General features: G+C 43.2%; 1 protein-coding gene across 2 annotated transcripts in view; it reads left to right on the forward strand.

Moving 5' to 3' along the window:
* The window catches only part of ATP2B2 (ATPase plasma membrane Ca2+ transporting 2), a 606,047-nt gene that overhangs the window by 359,701 nt on the left and 230,095 nt on the right, over positions 1 to 16,251 (forward strand). For both annotated transcript variants that reach the window (XM_084832463.1, XM_084832462.1), the window contains one exon: positions 955 to 1,031. The gene's annotated coding sequence lies outside the window, so the exon portion shown is untranslated. The remainder of the gene's footprint in view (positions 1 to 954; positions 1,032 to 16,251) is intronic.

A 16,251-nucleotide genomic window follows, 5' to 3' on the forward strand; every position in this document is an offset into this window, starting at 1 on the left:
TTTCTTCATCATCAGTTGCCAGACACAGTCTCTATATCAAAATAATTTTCAACTTGCTGTTTTTCATCTATGTTCCTAATAAGTATATTATTATTACCTCAGCCAGATAGCAGAAAGGTCTCATTTGTTTTGAAAAACTGGAGGATTGATTAGTGTCCTTTAGCTTCTTTTAGTTTCCTTTTACATTTCTGGCTGCTTGATTTGTATTTATAGCCAGATGTGATAGTATTGTGTGTCTGCATGTGTATGTGAACTAGACATTTATGTACATATATATTTGGCATGTAAATCTTACCAGCATCACTGGCTCCTACTGTACCTGGTATCAGTGTCCCTGGTTATTTATTTATTTAAGATGCTTTGTCCCTGCCTGTGCACAAGGAACTCAGTAAGTAGTCATTCTGAGAGAGCATGTCACACGAGAAAGCACAGATCTCTCTGGGCAGTATCCAACAGAGCACTGTGCCCTCTCCAATTCTGTTCCACAAGCGAAACCCACCGCTTGCACAACAGAGATTTAACGCTGCCGGGAGCAACTGGAAATGAGTGGAAATGCTTGTTTCTGGAACAGGCTAGGTCAACGGAGCTTACATAAGGGAGTTCCGTTGACCTGTCCCAAACTATTTCTGCTCATTTGGGGGCTTCCTATAGGAAGTATTAAATCTTTGTTGCTCAAGCAGTGGGTCCCACTTACACAATTGAATTGGCAGGAGGGGCTGCTGGCACATCAGAAGAGGGGGGGCTGCTTGAGCATGGCCCTGTTGGATCCTGCCTTCTGTCTCTAAAACTACAAGTCCTAGTTTAACAGCACAAGCATACTCCATCTGTACTAGAGAAGGGCCTGGGCTTGGAATGTTGCTTGTTCTGCTCTAGCACTGGTTTTGAGACCCAAAACACACATTACTTCAAAATCATAGCTAGGAGCTATAACTTTGTTCTTTTTTTACTCTACAGTAAGCACAGGGCCCCCGGTCTGGACCAGAATCCTAGTATGAGGGGTAGATGGAGGAGTCCATTGCTTCCTTTCTGCTGTAAGTGAATTTCGGGAGTTTATCTTTTTTGAACAAGACAGTACAAGAGTTTTCTTTTGCCCTGGGGAAAACTATGTGTTGGCATATTTAAGAGTGGTAGTGGAGGAGGCCCTTCTAATCTGTCTGCCTCTGAGAGAAGTCAGTTGGCAGGTATGTGGGAAAGGGCCTTTTCTGCAGTGACCCACAGCTGTGAACTGCCTGAACAATGGAGGTCCCTCAAATCCCATCCCTACAAGCCTTCAGGAAAGTCCTCAAGATTCATTTGTTTTCCTTGGCCTTCTCCTGAGTTATATTTTTTGGGGACTCCTGATTATTTTAACTGTAATTGGTTTGGGTTTTAGTATTTTGGGGGTGGGATGTCTGCTTAATTACTGTCAATAGCTTTTATTAATCCTGATGTTTTCTTGTATTGTATTTCTTTTATCTCATGAGCTGCCTTTAGAGGGCTTTATACCCAAAGAGATGGCCTAACATATTTTAAATAAAATAATAACATATTCCAAAATTCATTTTTAGCAGCAGTTTGAAATCCCCCCCCCCATTTTGTGTGTGCCACTCTTCTTTCTTTCCTGTTCTTAAATAGATCCTGAATGCCAAGCTGTGTTCTCCTCAAATGAGTGCCAGGGTGCGCAAATGTTCATGAACAGAGAGGGAGGCAGCCTTCGGCAAGCATATATTAAGGGGATTGCAGCTGTGATGAGGAAGGGGGGATTGATTTAGCAACATTAGAGGCCACCTGTTTTGGGGAGGCATGGCGGAGAATGTGATTACCTGCAGTTATGTAAGAAACAAGAGGGTTTTTTATGTTTAATAAGAATGCTCTTATCTATAACAGTAATGCATAATAGCAATGGTATTACATCTTTGACATGGCAAAACATTTCCTTCATCCAAATGAACCCGTCACAATTTCCTAGCAGTGAATGGGGTAGTGTTAAGAAACAAAGTCCATCATATCTGAACTGTCATGGGTATTTCTTTGAATGATCAGTTCACAAGTAAATTACTACATGGCATCAGCATGGTATGTAGAGACAAAGGTCATGGCCAGAATCCAGAGGCCCACGAGCACCTGCAAAGTGCTTCTTCATGTACATGGGGAAGCAGCTAATTTTCTCTTATGGCTACGGCACCACATTGAACGCTACAATGGACTGGAAAGAAGGACTGCTCCACCCATTAAACCCCCTAGTATATGTGTGGTCTTTTTGGATCCTGAACCATGTTATATAAAATGCTCTGGTTAAATAGTCAGCTGGTCTTTCTGACCACTCAGCAGTGGAACTTTCTTCCTTCCTTCCTTCCTTCCTTCTCGCACGCACGCACGCACGCACGCTTTAAAAAGGTTTCTGGGCTGACAGGATTGTTTTGCTATATGTGATGAGGATCAAAGGATGGAATCAATGGCACTTTTCCTAAAGAGGATACAGACTGCTTGAAGATACCTAAAGTAGCATCTGCTAAATCTTCCTGACTTGTTCTTTGCTTCATGATACTCTTCAGAATTAGAACTGGACCTTTTGACCTGGGTAGCCTAAATTTATAGAAGCCAGCACCCACAATAGAGACAGTATTCACTTGGATAAGCCATTTAGCTAACTGTGTACTCTAGAATGGTCCATTGTTTCCTGCATAGGGTTCTCCAAGGTAGCATGTATTGAAAACTGCAAAACGGTTGTTTGGATTTGGCAGCCTGGGATTGTTTTCTCTCTCTCTGAGATTTACTGTTAGAATGAAGCAACATAGCCAATCTTACTTAGTCAGTCTCACACTAGGTATTATTACATCAGGGAATCCCTTTGTTCTTTGTACACAACTGCTTCACTGCCTGCCTTTTGTTCCTTGGATAGTGAACAGTTAAAAAAATCAAGAAAGGGGTGGAGATAAAACACTCCCTTGCTAAATAAGTAATGCATGCCTCATCATAACACAGAAAGTGTCATTGCATTTGGAAGGTACTCTCTAAGGTAAGATGCTGTTGGAGCTATTTAAATAATCTCTCATGTTGCTCATCTGCTTTATCTGTTTTCACAATTACCACTTCTTGGGTTCTGCAATGTTTAGTTGCAGGGATTTCAGGGTCACAGAGAAAAGCGAGTAATGATGGTTCACTTAGGAAAACTATGAAGTCTAACAAAAACAACAACTTTCCACCATGAAGAATACCAGCAGAGTAGGGGCAGGAGCTTGAATTGCATCTTGAATTGTTGTAAGCTGTGATTTACTGTGCGTGTGTATGCACCTCTGCAGGGAGTTTACTTGTAGAATTGGGAAGGCAGAGGAAATGTTTCTGAAATATACTGTTCAATTATGCATTTTTAAAGGATCAGTTATAAATCAGAAGATATATTATTCATTATTAGAATGTTCAAACACACACGCATATGTATATAGTGTGTGTGTGCGCGCGCGCGTGTTATTTAGAAATATACAAATATTATAATTCTATATATTCAGTAGTTGATGATCTAATGCCTCTTATAGCAAACGGAGAATGGAAACAATAAAAACTGCTATAAATTAATATTCCACAATTTTAAAATACCATGAAAAGTTTTTTGGGGGAATGAAAAATATAAAACAATGAAATTATAAAAGAATCTTCTTTATCATCTGTGAACCTTTAAAGTCTTAACAATCTAAGTTGCATTCTGTCACTTAAAATCCTGGTTGTTGTTCACTTATATAGAGCTATTGCTATATTGGTTCTAGAGAATGTGAGTTTCAAAATAGATATGACAAATGTAGCCTGCAACAAAATGTTGCAGTGCATCTTCTTGTACTAACAGGAGTACTCCTGTTCATGGTTCTAGTCAACCAGCCATGCCTTCCTCCAGGATACTATAGCTGCCAGGGACGCAAGCAGGCTAATTCCCTTGCTTGCCCCTGGGTTTTCTGGTTTCAGTCTCCAACAGGCACTCAGCATTCTGTGGCTGCCGGAGGCCACTTATCATGCTCAGTTGCCCAGATGTGCAGAAACCACTATTTTATTTTGGCGTAGTCCTGTTAAAATTGAGAAATTTGGTTTCAAATGTAATTTTTACATCTCAGCCCTTAGTGTAAAGTAAGGTCCAAATTATTGAGACCTTCTTCCATTTAGATCTTTTTAGGAAGACAGACTTCAGACAGAGTGTCGTACGTATGACACCCTTTGTAATTCATACACATGTTAGTATCTCAATCTGTAAAAGGTTACAACATTTGGTAATGACCTATTTCATGCCTGTGTTCTTTGCATTCACGATAATTAGTTCGGATTTCTAACTATGTGTTTTAAAGGTGTCATATGGGTTGCTTTATTGGATGAGGTCAGATAGGGAGTAGTCATATAGAGATTTTACCACACCCACAAGTAACAAGCATTCTTAGGAATGATCTATATATCTGTTCATATGACACCTTAGAGATAGTTTGGTTTCCCATGTAGGATCAGAAAGTGGACTTTACATAGTCTGAGTATTCAATGCATTTCATGGCTATTGTCTCATGAAACTTTCACTGTGTATGTGTGTATGGGAGGGGTTGTGGTTTGAGGGTGTCTGATCCTTCTCCTGATTGGATTATAATACCTGACTGATCATAAATAAAACTCAACCACATGGGTAAGTTAAATGTTCAGTATCTTTTGGGACAAGCTAAATTCAGGAATCCTCAAAAATGGGATGTGCAAGTCAGTCCCAAACAGCTCAACTTGGAATAAATCCCAGGGAGTTCAGTGGGATTTACCATTAAGTTAATGTACATAGGATGACTATACTCATGCCTTATTTTTGTTAATGATGAAACAGAACTGGGTGAAAGGGCTGGCTGTCATTTTAAGAGGATTTGGCTCATTTTTCCCATGCCATTGATGGCCTGAAAAGTTACATGCTATAAATCTAATAAAATTTTATGGGCAGGATCCTACAGGGGCTTTCCATGAGTGGCCAGCCCCACTGGTCCTGGTGTACATGCGGCCCCTACCACTGGGAGTAGTGATGTAGTGCTTCCAGGGGCAAGCCTTGAAATGAGCAGAAATGCTTGTTTCTCAATGGGACCAGGCATGCGCTGGGATTGGCAGAGCCAACGGTACACACGCAGGGACCGGCAGGGCTGGCCACACACGGAAGGGCCCCTTGGGGTCCTGCCCCATACTAATGAATTATAGCCTTGAGTGCCACTTTTTGGTAGAAAGGCTGGGTATAAATCTAAATGAATGAATATAACACAATTTTTAAACCTACCAATATCAGGTAAAACGTGAACCATGAAAAAGTGCCTACTTCCATAAACCAAACGCAGCTTTCATCCATAAAGTCACAAACATCAAAAATATGTAATGCAATAAAATAGTACTTCAAATGCATAGCATTTACCAATTTTGGGATCCTTTGGGCCAAAATGCTACAAATAAATAAATAAATAAATAAATAAATAAAACAAATCTGTCAGGAGAGAAAATGTTATTGTAATTAATGATTACATATCTTTACACTTTATTGTTATATTATTGTATTGATTGCTGCTCTTGGAACTCCAGTGGCTGAAGGTGTAGAATATACATTCAATAAATAAATACATTCATAGATAGAGTAGGAAACAAGTATATAAATATTCCAGCTTTAAAAATCAACTCTTGGAAATAGGTTTTTCATAGAAGGTCTCTAAAGGCCCTGCTGCAAAATTACAGAACAATCTTATAGTTGATGGATACTGGGCAAGCCATTTATGTTGGTGCATCAGCATAACTTGCGACACATGTCATATCCCCCAGCACAGAAGTGAACGGGGAAAATGTCACTACAAAAAACACACTATTGAGCAACTCTGCCAGCCAGACCCCCAGCTTCCATGGCAGCACCACTGACCTCCATCAATCACCACCTGAAATGGTGGCAGCAATCCTGTGTCACCCAGCCATAGAATCCACTCATGGTGATGGGGAGGACACCTTCCACTCCACCCCAGGTCGCCTTTTCTTCTAACTAACACTCAATCCACCTGGCACAGGTGTATTTATGTATTTATGTATTTATTTATTTATTTATTTATTAAATACTTCTATACTGCTTAAGATATTAAAATCCTTAAGTGGTTTACATTAAAATATAGCATAGCAATACAACAGCCCAGATAAAATAATTAAATTATTAAAATATTTAAAAACACTACAGTCCTTTAACAATAACAAGCCTGCTTATTCATCGCTACCTGGCAACATTTCATTGGCTGCAGAATGACCTGTAAGGCCTCATCAGAAGATTTCACAGGTTGCCTGGGTATATCTAAGGGAAGGCAACTGGCGAAGTATCCTAGTCCCGAGTCATTTCGGGCTTTGTACGTCAGCAGTAATACCTTGAATATGGCTTGGTAGCTAATAGGCAGTCGCAGTTCTTTTAACACAGGTGTAATATGTGTGTAGCTAGGTGCTCTGCTGCATTCTGCACTAGCTGGAGCTTCCAAACCAGGCACAAGGTCAGCCCCATGTAGAGCATATTGCAGTAGTGCAATTGTGAAGTTACCAGTGCATGGGTGACAGTAGTTAGACTATCTCTATCAAGGAATAGGCATAGTTGGTGCACCAGCCAAAGCTGATAATGGGTGTTCCCAGCCACTGAGTTTACCTAGGCCTCTAATGACAGTCATGGACCTGGGAGCACCCCCAGACTACATACCTATTCCTTCAGAGTTAGTGCAGCCCCATCCAGAAAAGGCAAACAACCTGGACTTGGGAGCCACCCACCCACAGTGTGTCTATTTTATGCCAGTGTTCCTTCCACTACATGACCTACTGGGGCTGGCAGAGACAGGAATGATATGGCCACTGGGAGTTCCTGGAATTTCTTCATACATGAGTTCAGTTCCTCTGATGCCAGTCACATGCAGTTGTTTAGAGGAACAATTTTGACTGTCCAACACAAAGGGGAAGAAGGAAGGAACACAGAGCACAGTACCCAAATGGCTCACTTGGGTGGAGGCCTGCAAAGAGAACACCCAGCACTACCTGAGGCAAGGGTTCAGGACTAACTAGGAGAGGAAGTGTTTCACATGTGGGAAGTCCCAGGTTTGAATCTGGGATATCACCCCTCCTGGGAAAGTTTGGGAGCAGCTCCCTCACCACAATACATCGGAGAGATTGTAGGCCTTTAGCCAGTTGGGAAAGTGGTGTCATAGAGTCATAGAATAGTAGGGTTGGAAGGGGCCTACAAGGCCATTGAGTCCAACCTCCTGCTCAATGCAGGAATCCAAGTCAGAGCATCCCTGACAGATGGCTCTCCAGCCTCGTCTTGAATGCCTCCAGTGTGGGAGAGCCCACCATCTCCCTAGGTCATTGGTTCCATTGTCGTATTGCTCTAACAGTCAGGAAGTTTTTCCTGATGTTCAGCCGGAATCTGGCTTCCTGTAATTTGAGCCCATTATTCCGTGTCCTGCATTCTGGGATGATCGAGAAGAGATCCTGGCCTTCTTCTCTGTGACAACCTTTCAAGTACTTGAAGAGCGCTATCATATCTCCCCTCAGTCTTCTCTGCTCAAGGCTAAACATGCCCAGTTCTTTCAGTCTCTCCTCATAGGGCTTTGTTTCCAGTCCTCTGATCATCTTTGTTGCCCTCCTCTGAACCCTCTCCAGTTTGTCTGCATCCTTCTTAAAGTGTGGTGCCCAGAACTGGACACAGTACTCCAGATGAGGCCTAACCAGGTCTGAGTAGAGGGGAACTAGTACTTCCCAGGATTTGGAAGCTATGCTTCTATGAATGCAGCCCAAAAGAGCATTGGCCTTTTTTGCAGCCACATCACATTGTTGGCTCATATTCAGCTTGTGATCGACAACAATTCCAAGATCCTTCTCGCTCGTCGTGTTGTTGAGCCACGTATCCCCCATCTTGTAACTGTGTATTTGGTTTCTTTTTCCTAGGTGCAGAACTTGGCATTTATCCCTATTAAATGTCATTCTGTGGTTTTCTGCCCAGCGCTCCAGTCTATCCAGATCACTTTGAATTTTGTTTCTGTCTTCCAAAGTATTAGCTATCCCGCCCAATTTTGTGTCATCTGCAAATCTGATCAGCATTCCCTGTACCTCCTCCTCCAGGTCATTAATAAAAACGTTGAAGAGCACTGGGCCCAGGCCTGAGCCCTGCGGTACCCCACTCGTTACCTCTCCCCAGTTTGAGAAGGTCCCATTGATAAGCACTCTTTGAGTCCGATTCTGTAGCCAACTGTGGATCCACCGGATCGTTGTTTCATCTAGCCCACTTTGAGCTAGTTTGCTCATCAGGATATCATGGGGCACTTTGCTGAAGTCGAGGTATATGATGTCTACAGCATTCCCACGGTCTACAAGGAAGGTTACTTGATCAAAAAATGAGATCAGATTTGTCTGGCAGGACTTGTTTTTGACAAAGCCATGTTGGTGCTGCCTGGTCCAGTAAGTTGACTCCCTCCATGGGTCATCTGCTTCTTTTGGTCCACTTCCTCCCCCTTCGCTATTTTGTCTAACATGGCAGCCCTGCAGGGCGGCATCCCAGCCAGCCTCATTATCCATCACCCTCCCCACACCAACTGGCCGTCTCATGCATCACAACAGCAATGTCCATCCTACTCATGTGCCTTCTTACACTCCACAAAGCCTTATTGAGCAGAGTGGGGGAGCCAGTGGTCCTAAGCTCTGAGAGCAACTAGCGTCCACTTGTCAGAAACCCATCCTGAGGCCAGCTGCAGGCAGGGTGTGCTAGGAGAAGGGAAGGGATCCCTGCCTGCCAGCCCCAAATAAATAAACAACACAGATGACAAAGGTCTACCCTTCACTGAACAGCATCAGAGATGGAGCAAAGTTCTGAAAGTAGAAGGACACATGTATGGAGTTGCCAACCAGGCATCTCAGCAGGGCTGCTGTGCCTTTGACAGTTCTATGGAGGACAGTTGGTAGTAGGTGAGGTGTCCTTCATGCCTCCATCTCCATGCCAGGGATGCCTCCACCTATTGCATAACAACCAGTCATGGAACCTGCAAGGGTGTAAGAGCCTGTCTGGAACAAATTGGTTGGCAACCCAACAGGGGAATGGCTGGAACTGCTGCAGGTGATGCTATGGGGTTCCCTTGTGGTCTGCAGAAGGGGACACAAAGAAACTAGTGAGCAGTGGGCAGCAGCTGGAACACATGGTCCATTAATAACACCTTAAAATAAAGCTGTATGGGAGTGTTTTGCAGAAGGCACTCTTGTGGCTGATGGGAGAAAGCTATGTGAAACAAAAGTAAAACTATATGAGGCCATTTCTGACCTGTGACTATTAGAGCAATCTAGGGAGTCGTCAACAGTAAGGAATAGGGATGATGAACAGCAGAGGAATCTAGGAATGCTTTACATGCAGTGAGGTGGGGGCAAGGCTATCTCCAGGTCTGAGTTCTCTCTCACAGCCCCCCCGCCAGCAAAGTGCCATCTGGTGGGCTCCTTCTGAAATCAGCATTTCTGAAATATCCCCACCAACACCCCTGGCAGGCTGAATGAGGCATATATATATATATATATATATATATATATATACAAACACACACACACATACATGCATACACATACACACACACACACACATATACATGCCTATAGAAAAGCTTCAACAGCAGTTTACGAAAACAAGACAAAAGACAAAATAAAATATAATACATAACAGCATGTTAAAAACCAACAACATTAAAATACATTTAAAAGTCTTTGTCAGACTCCAAAAGGATAACAGCGTTGGTATCAGACAGGCCTTCCTGGAGAGGGAATTCCACAAATTGCAAGCCACCACAGAGAAGCACTCTGTCCTCTGAAGATGACTTTGGTGCACAAGCAGCTTAGTGTAGGAGCAGGCATTATTGCAGGTACACAAGTCAAACCAAATGGGAGCCAGTGAAGTCTGGCAAGATAGGTTCTCACTGAGGAGTCAGAGTCAACAATCAGCTGACTATATTTTGAACTACCTGTTGCTTTCAAACAGTCTTCAAAGAGAGCTCCATGTACATTACATTACACAAATCAGTCCTAGGTATTCCCAGAGAATGGATGACTGTGCCCAAGCTCTCTCTGCCTAGGGTAGACTCCAGGTGGCACAGCAGCCTAAGGTGATGAAAATGACTTTTTGTTACAAAAGTCCAACTAGGAGTAACCCGGAAGTGGCTAAATTGACCCTTTAGGGCAGAGGTGGGGAACTTGTGGCCCTGCAGACTCCCATCATCCCTCACCATTGGCAATGCTGTCATTGGGAGTTGCAGTCCAACAACCTCTGGAGGGCCACACATCCCCTACCCCTGATTTAGGAGGACTGTAACCCCATCCTGATATAGCATCACCCTGGGACATTGTGGGAAACTGAAAATGCAGGTGCTGCCCCCAATAAGCCTACAATAGGATGGTGGGTGGGCAGGAGGTCCAAGTGGCATCCCCAGTAGGCCCTGGGAAAACATGCTAAACAAGAAACCAGCTGTGTTTCTAACCAGACATAGCAATTGCTTGTTTTAATTTAAATCCTAAAGACTTAATCTGGATAGAAAGATAAGGTCGTTTACAAGAAATAACACTTTGTTTAAACAGGGAAAGTCACTGTAGAATAGCTTGCATGCAATTTGGTGCTATAAAACCAAATGAACAAGAGTGTCTTCTTGGGCTAATGGAATAAACCAGCTGATAAACCTCTGCCTCTTAACCAATATATTGGTTAATTAATCAACTGGATAAATTTAAATACATTTGTTGTTGTTGTTCAGTCGTTAAGTCATGTCCGACTCTTCGTGACCCCATGGACCATAGCACGCCAGGCCTTCCTGTTCTCCGCTCTCTCCCGGAGCGCGCTCAAGTTCATATTCATTGCATCGGTGATGCTATCTAGCCATCTCATCCTCTGCCGTCCCCTTCTCCTTTCGCTATCAATCTTTCCCAACATCAGGGTCTTTCCCAGGGAGTTTTCTCTTCGCATTAGGTGGCCAAAATATTGGAGCTTCAGCTTCAGTATCTGTCCTTCCAATGAGCACTCAGGGTTGATTTCCTTTAGGATGGACTGATTTGACCTCCTTGCAGTCCAGGGGACGCGTAAGAGTCTTCTCCAGCACCACAGTTCAAAAGCATCAATTCTTTGGTGCTCAGCCTTCCTTATAGTCCAGCTTTCACAGCCATACGTTACTACTGGGAAAACCATAGCTTTGATTATATGGACCTTTGTCGACATAGTGATGTCTCTGCTTCTTACTATGCTGTCTAGGTTTGCCATAGCTTTCCTCCCAAGGAGCAAGCATCATTTAATTTCATGACTACAGTCACCGTCTGCGGTGATCTTGGAGCCCAAGAAAATAAAATCTGTCACTGCTTCCATTTCTTCCCCTTCTATATGCCAGGAAGTGATGGGGCCAGATGCCATGATCTTCGTTTTTTTAATGTTGAGTTTCAAACCAGCTTTTGCACTCTCCTCTTTCACCCTCAACAAGAGGCTCTTTAGATCCTCTTCGCTTTCTGCCATGAGGGTAGTATCGTCTGCGTATCTGAGGTTGTTGATAATTCCCCCAGCAATCTTAATTCCAACCTGTGATTCATCCAACCTGGTGTTTTTCATGATGTACTCTGCATATAAGTTAAATAAGCAGGGTGACAATATGCAGCCTTGTCGTACTCCTTTCCCAATTTTGAACCAATCGGTTATTCCATGTCTGGTTCTTACTGTTGCTTCTTGACCCTTGTACAGGTTTCTCAGGAGACATGTAAGGTGGTCTGGTACTCCCATCTCTTTCAGAATTTGCCACAGTTTGTTGTGATCCACACAATCAAAGGCTTTAGCCAATGAAGCAGAAATAGACGTTTTTCTGGAATTCTCTTGCTTTCTCCATGATCCAGCAAATGTTGGCGATTTGATCTCTAGTTCCTCTGCCTCTTCGGAACCCAGCTTGTATTTCCGGTAGTTCTTGGTTCACATACTGCTGAAGCCTAGCTTTTGGATTTTGAGCATCACCTTGCTGGCATGTGAAATGAGCGCAATTGTGTGGTAGTTTGAACACTCTTTGGCATTGCCCTTCTTTGGAATTGGAATGTAAACTGACCTTTTCCAGTCTTGTGGCCACTGTTGAGTGTTCCAAATTTGTTGGCATATTGAGTGTAGCACTTTAACAGCATCATCTTTTAGGATTTTAAATTGCTCAGCTGGAATACTGTAATCTCCGCTAGCTTTGTTGTTAGTAATGCTTCCTAAGGCCCACTTGACTTCACTCTCTAGGATGTCCGGCTCAAGTCCAGTGACCGCACTATCATGGCTATCAGGGACATTAAGATCTTTCCTGTATAGTTCTTCTGTGTATTCTTTCCACCTCTTCTTAATCTCATCTGCTTCTTTTAGGTCCCTGCCTTCTTTGTCCTTTATCATGCCCGTCTTTGCACAAAACGTTCCCTTGAGATCTCTGATTTTCTTGAAAAGATCTCTAGTTTTTCCCATTCTATTGTTTTCCTCGATTTCTTTGCATTGTTCATTTAAGAAGGCCTTCTTCTCTCCTTCCTATTCTCTGGAACTCTGCATTCAGTTGGATATATCTTCCCCTTTCTCCCTTGCTTTTTGCTTCCCTTCTTTCCTCAGCTACTTGTAAAGCCTCATCAGACAGCCACTTTGCTTTCTTGCATTTCTTTTTCTTTGGGATGGATTGAGTTGCTGCCTCCTGAACAATGTGACGGACCTCCGTTCATAGTTCCTCAGGCACTCTGTCTTATCAGGTGTAATCCCTGAAATCTATTCCTCACCTCCACTGTATATTCATCAGGGATATGATTTAGGTCATACCTGAATGGTTTAGTGGTTTTCCCTATGTTCTTCAATTTAAGCCGAAATTTTGGAAGAAGCAGCTCATGATCTGAGAAACAGTCAGCTCCAGGTCTTGTTTTTACTGACTGTATAGAGCTTCTCCATCTTTGGCTGCAAAGGACATAATCAATCTGATTTCGATACTGACCATCTGGTGATGTCCATGTGTAGAGTCTCCTCTTGTGCTGTTGGAAAAGAGTGTTTGCTATGATCAGTGTGTTCTCTTGGCAAAACTCTATTAGCCTTTGCCCTGCTTCATTTTGTACACCAAGGCCATGCTTGCCTGTTATCCCGGTGATTTCTTGACTTCTTACTTTAACATTCCAATCCCCTATGATGAAGAGGACATCTTTTTTTGATGTTAGTTCAAGAAGGTGTTATAGGTCTTCATAGAACCGATCAACCTCCGCTTCTTTGGCCTCAGTGGTTGGGGCATAGACTTGAATTACTGTGATGTTGAATGGTTTGCCTTGGATTTGTACTGAGATCATTCTATCGTTTTTGAGATTGTACCCCAGGACTGCTTTTCCCACCCTTTTGTTGACTAGGAGTGCTACTCCATTTCTTCTAAGGGATTCTTGCCCACAGTAGTAGATATGATGGTCACCTGAATTAAATTCGCCCATGCCTGTCCATTTTAGTTCGCTGATTCCCAAGATGTTGATGTTCAATCTTGCCATCTCATGTCTGACCACCTCCAGCTTGCCTTGATTCATTGATCTTACATTCCAGGTTCCTAAACAATATTGTTTTTTACAGCATTGTATTTTCTTTTCACCACCAGACACATCCACAGCTGAGCGTCCTTTCGGCTTTGGCCCAGCCGCTTCACTCTTTCTGGCGCTACTTGGAAATTCCCTCTGCTCTTCCCCAGTAGTATATTGGACACCTTCTGACCTGAGGGGCTCATCTTCCGGCGTCATATCTTTTAGCCTTGTGATACGTTCCATGGGGTTTTCTTGGCAAGAATACTGGAGTGGGTTGCCATTTCCTTCTCCAGTGGACCACATTTTGTCAGAACTCTCCATCATGACCTGTCCGTCTTGGGTGGCCCTGCACAGCATAGCTTATGGCTTCACTGAGTTACGCAAGCCCCTTCGCCACAACAAGGCAGTGATCTATGAAGGGGCTTTCCGTTTAGCAAAACCTCGATACAGATGACATTTTGAGACACTGAAGAAATTGTGAGTTTGCTTCACACTAAAAACAAACAAAAATCATTAATGCTTTGGCAATGTAATAGTTAACAACATAATTCTATACAGGTTTACTCAGTAGCAAGTCCTACTAAATTTAGTAAGACTTACTTGCAAGTATGCATGCATGGGATTTCAGCCTTAGTATTCCCTTTCATAATGTCAGAACCAAAATAATCACACACACACACACATCCCGCAATAAAACGAACACAAATGTACTTAGAACGTTCAGCTGGACTGATTCAAATTGCCCTGTACTATCTTATCGAGTGCCGTTTTTTTGGTAGAAAGGCAGGGAATCAATCAAACAAACTATATCTTTAGTTTCATTTACTAACTATAGCATTTAAAGTTGCAGTTCCAAATATTTATCCTTTGCAAGGACAGAATCAAGAACTATACTTTTAAAAAATATGTTGAAAGAGCAAAGGCTAGTCTCTTGCAACATTCACATGAACTAAATCAACAGATTAATTTAGGATGCAATCCTATGCATATTTAGACAGAAAAAAAGTCCTACAGCTTCCAGCATTCCACAGGAAGCATGGCTGGCTAGGAAATGCTGGGAGTTGTAGGACTTTTTTCTGTCTAAATATGCATAGGATTGCACCCTAAATCTCCTTGTGCTCCATTTTGGAGCACAACACACACAAAGGGAAGTACGGAGAGTTGACGGAACACAGCAACCACATAGCTCCCTGTGGAGGATACCTGCAGAGATCACACACAGCTCTCCTAGCACACAGCACACATACCTGCAGAGCACACATACCTCCTAGCACACATAGCCCTCCCTTTGGCCAAGGAGCCAAAGGGAGGGACCAGAACAAGGGCAGCTACAAACATGCACGGAGAGACGCAGCCTCCAGTGGCTTACTGCATCAGCAAGCACGGGCAGCCATCACCCCCCCCCCCAAGGAGGGGAACAATGCTACATCATGCCATAGTATTGTTCCCATGGGGCATTCTGTCCCAAAATAGAAGGGAACTCCAACAGGCTGCTGAGATGGCAAAGCTTGAAGTGGCAAAGCTTTCCCCCCCCCCCGTAAAAAATAAAAGGAAAAAAAAAATCTCCTTCAGCTACCTTAATATTAGAAGTAAGCCCACCACCCCAACCAACAGTTCAGAGATTTTGCTTTAATCTTTAATTAAAGATTAATCCAGTTTTGGGGTGGGGTGTGTGTGTGTGGAGGGGAGTTGTTCTTCCTCGAAGTGCTGAAAAGATTCTATGTGGAACACTTTGTTCTAGCATCCTTCCGTATAGACCAAGGGTGGGGAAGCTCTGGCCCATGAGCCAAATTCAGCCTCCCAGGCTGGCCCATCCAGCCTGTAGGGCCTCGAGTGAGGCCTTGCCCTGAAGCCCTCCCCCTAAAAGAGAGAGGGGTGGGAACAACTGAGTGTTCAGCCAGCACTTCCAGGAGCCAGAATCAACTAAACTGGCTCCTGGAGGCACCAGCCTAGAGCACATCTCTCCTCCTTTGCTGTCCTGTGCCTGGAAAAGTGAAGGACAAATGAAGCTGGCTGAGTCCCGAACACAGCAGCAAGGATCTGTTTTCTCCCCCACACCTTCCCCAGAGACCGTGATACAGATCGCTCTTCTCTCATTGCTGCTACAAGTGAGGAAAGAGCCATCTGTATCAGGATTGCTGAGGGAGAGAATTTGGTGCCAGTGGAGGGGGCTTGGATGGCTGCATTTAAAGGCTTGAGGGCCCACAGATTGTGCGCCCCTGCTGTACATGCTTACCTAGAAGTAAGCCCCATTGAACTCAGTGGGGCTTACTCCTACACATTAGATTGCAATATTTCTCAGTATAGAAATGCTAGACAATCTTCTCCTATTGAATTTTTATTTGTCATGCTCCTTTTAAAGTCTCAAAGGCTGTCAGAAAAAACTGCATCAGCCATGTTTAAAGTCTCTGTAATGTATTTAATAAATATGAGTGTGTAATATAACCCTTCTTCTTGTACAATGTTCAAAACTTAAAGGAACTTTTAGGGCAGAAAATTAACTACTTCTCAGTTCTTGAAGAGCCAAATGTGTGCTCATATATTTCCTATGAAATATATTTTCAAAGGGGAGCTGGGGGTGGCGACGGCCGACAGGAAGCTCTGGCGTGGGCTGGTCCTTGAAGTCACGAAGAGTCGGAAGCGACTGACCGAATAAACAACAATATTTCCTATGAGAAATGAATGGGACTTAAAAATGTTCAGTTTTGGCTTATTGTTTTA

Source organism: Heloderma suspectum, chromosome 2 (genome assembly GCF_057233095.1).
Source record: "Heloderma suspectum isolate Gila_16-S chromosome 2, 16-S_ref, whole genome shotgun sequence".
Taxonomy (NCBI): domain Eukaryota; kingdom Metazoa; phylum Chordata; class Lepidosauria; order Squamata; family Helodermatidae; genus Heloderma; species Heloderma suspectum.